The 3,696-nt window shown below is 40.9% G+C and overlaps 1 pseudogene; it reads left to right on the top strand.

Moving 5' to 3' along the window:
* Positions 1 to 545: 545 nt before the first annotated feature.
* Positions 546 to 663, top strand: LOC126109992 (5S ribosomal RNA; annotated as a pseudogene).
* The last annotated feature ends 3,033 nt before the right edge of the window (positions 664 to 3,696 follow it).

Below are 3,696 nucleotides of genomic sequence, written 5' to 3' on the forward strand. Positions count from 1 at the left end.
GACTAGAGGTACCATTGTATTCTGCCTCGATGTGCCGCTCTTTCTGTGCGCTTTAGTCAGCTCCAGCTGTGAGTGAAGAGCGAGGCTATTCAACTACAATGCTTTTGTCACTCGGGTCCAGTAGTCTGGTCACGTACCTCAAATACGAGGTCCAGAGACAGAAAGCCCACATAAGCAGAAAAATATAACCACCTTGAATAAGCTGGAGGGGTTTCAGGAGGATTGGTAAATATTTAGGAGGTGGGAGTGTACGTCAATTCGAACAAAACATTCCATACAACATGCGTCCAGTTTCATTGCTTCAGCTCTTAAAATGTAACCCAAACTCTACAGCAGAAAAATGCTCCTATTGGAGCTGATATGCTCCAGTTTAACAAAAAAGCCTGATTGAAAAGTAGGATGTAAGCTGCCTCATTCTACCTTCCTCAGCAACTTTAAAAATGTCGCCAAAAATTTTGACATGCAAACATATTCGCAGTATTTTTAACACACAACAAACCTCTCACTCGCGCAAGCTTCACTAGCTCACATCCAACAGTACTGTAGGCAACGGCCTTGCCGCAGTGGTAACACCGGTTCCCGTCAGATCACCGAAGTTAAGCACTATCGGGCTGGGCTAGCACAAGGATGGGTGACCATTCGGTCTGCCGAGCGCTGTAGGCAAGCGGGGTGCACTCAGCCCTTGTGAGGCAAACTGAGGAGCTACTTGACTGAGAAGTAGCGGCTCCTGTCTCGGAAACTGACATACGGCCGGGAGAGCGGTGTGCTGCCACATGCCCCGCCATATCCGCATCCAGTGACGCCTGTGGGCTGAGGTTGACACGGCGGCCGGTCGGTACCTTTGGACCTTCCAAGACCTATTCGGACGGAGTTTAGTTTAGTTTACAAGTACTGTAAGTCGCTCATACCCATACACTCTCAGTTGCATATTTGCACCCACTCATTCATCCCAACTTATTGTCATTATCTCTTTGTGTTTCCTCCGTTCAGTGCTATTACTACTGTCTCCTTAACAGTCTCCCTCTTACTCTCTCTTATTGCCACTGTCTCATTCATTCCTTCCCTCTGCTTCTGTCTCTTCTAAAACATTTCTCTCTTTCTCGTGGTCATTGTCACAGATTTTGTCTCTCATTATCACTGGCTGTCACGCACTTCCACTATCTCTTTATCTTTACTCTCTCCCTCTGGCACTATCCCTTCATTCTTTACCTGACACTGTCAACTGTGTTTTTCTCTTTGTCTCCTTCTCTGTTTCTATACCATAAACGCTGTGTACTATCTTTCAGTACTTATTATATTCAGTCTACTTCCCACTGCCACTGTCTCTTGCTCCCTCTGTAAAAAAGAAATATATATATATATATATATATATATATATATATATATATAATATATATATATAATTTCTCTGGTACTGCATCTTTCACTCAGAGTCTTTCAAAACAGGAGTGTATTAGCGTTTTTCGTGCTCTGATAGGAGCATTTTTCCGCTGGTTCCCTTTTCCCTGCCACAATAGCGCATGCAACTCACATGAAAAGATCTCCATGGGTCATCAAATTTTGATAGTTAACATATATGAAACTGGAATAGTACAAAACCAGTTTTACACCGCAGATTGGATTTTACCTGCAGAATATTAAGTGCATATTTTACGTGTACAACTGCGGAAACTTTGAAAATCTGTATATCGGAAACGGGTGAAGACATTAGTGACATTTTTAGGTTTGCTCAAGACCGGGATCTTAGTAATATATCGTAAAAACGTCAGCCATTTGCTGAGCACAGCCGCGTTGGAATGCACGGCTCGGTGTTGGTATCCAAAGTTTCTCGCGTTTTCTCAGGATCCGCCTATGAAGTAATTGATGCCTCTATGAACTACTTAAAGGGCACAATAGACAATACGTAATGCAAAAAGAATCAACAAATTTTCTCCACATGCTTAAGCTGGAGGAAATGCGTAATATTTAAACATTATACACCTACGATAAAACGACACTTCTGTTGGGTAAAGAAGTGGTCCCTATCTCAAGGACTACCCAAGACACTTGACCTAGCCTTTCTATTTTCTACCACCAACGGAACCCGAGGTTTGAGCCACGGAAAAATCCTGTTTTCATGTACGGTATTTTTGAACATACAATATAACGTATGCCAGCGCATTCTTAAGGTGTTAATCATAGGCAACTGATTAAGTTAACAACTGATTTTCATGAATTCTCTTCATAAACAGACCGATAAATCCCTGTGATCTGTTTAGCTCGACTTTCGTCTTTCAATCACCTCCGCAAGCAAAAGTCTAAAGGCCTGAGATCAAATTGATTTCGTATTTCTGGATTTCCGGAAGGCTTTTCACATTGTAGCACACAAGCGTCTTATAGTGAAATTGCGTGCTTATGGAATATCGTCTCAGTTACTAGACTGGATTCGTGATTTCCTGTCAGAGAGGTGTCAGTTCTTCGTAATTGAAGAAAAGTCATTGAGCAAAACAGAAGTTATTTCTCTCGTTTCCGAAGTCTGAGCAGCCATCTTAGGTTGTTTGCAGATGATGCTGTCGTTTATAGAGTAATGAAATCATCAGAAGATCAAATCAAACTGCAAAAAAATTTGGAAAAAGATATCTGTATGGTGCAATAATTGGCAATTGACGCTAAATAACGATAAGTGTTAGGTCATCCACAGGTGAGCTAAAAGGAAACCGTTAAATTTTGGTTACACGATAAATCAGCAACATCTAAAGGCCGTTAATTGAACTAAATATCTAGGAATTACAATTACGAACAACTTAAATTTGAAAGGACACATAGAAAATGTTATGGGGAAGGCTAACCAAAGACTTATATTAAAAAACTAAAAACCAGCCTCAATTGCGAAAAAAGCACCTGGTATCAAGTGTCAACCCAGGTTTCGACGTAGATAACTACACCTTCTTCAGAACAACAATAAAACCCACAAGTGCCTCAGAAGACCTTTGTCAATGATTAAAAGAACACCATAGCTATAGATTTATAAACGAAAAATAAAGGAAAAACACAAGCAGTACATATATACAAAGTCAAAACCATTGCTTAACTTAATGGTGTACGCTCCACCTCACATCGGCCTATGTGCGATGGGCCATGACCCGCCATAAACTGCAGTGAATGACCTTCTTCAATCCTGCGCCTTGTGGAATTCCCAAGAAAGAAAGTGATTTCTCCCGTTTCCCGTTCTGCAGTGTAACAAGCAAAGAAGCGACAATTAACGGAATGTCAACTAGGGCCTTGTGGTATGTTTATGTCGCTGTAAATATTAAGCTCTTTTGGAAAAGTAACACACAATACTAAGACCGGTATTAGACTATCAAATTTCTTTGAAATATCTTTGTTCAATATCTTTGTCTAAGATATTTGATGGTGTAATAGGGAACTTTGTCAAATGTCGTCCAATATTTGATCAACTCTAGGGCCTCGCTGTAGATTTGATCAAAGAAGTCGCTTGTCTTCTGTTCACTGCAATATGACATGTTACCACGCAGCAGCGTTCTGTCGTCTGTAGTGTTTTTATAAACATTGCCGGTAAATACAATTGGTGTGTACCGACAACTACAAAATTAATAGAGATGTCTGAAGCTGATGCGGTGCTTTACAACGTGAGGCACGCTGAATACAAAAATAGATTAAGAAGATTGGAGACCTGACCTGACCTGACCTAACGTA

The sequence above is a fragment of the Schistocerca cancellata genome, chromosome 12, assembly GCF_023864275.1.
Source record: "Schistocerca cancellata isolate TAMUIC-IGC-003103 chromosome 12, iqSchCanc2.1, whole genome shotgun sequence".
NCBI classification, from domain to species: Eukaryota; Metazoa; Arthropoda; class Insecta; order Orthoptera; family Acrididae; genus Schistocerca; species Schistocerca cancellata.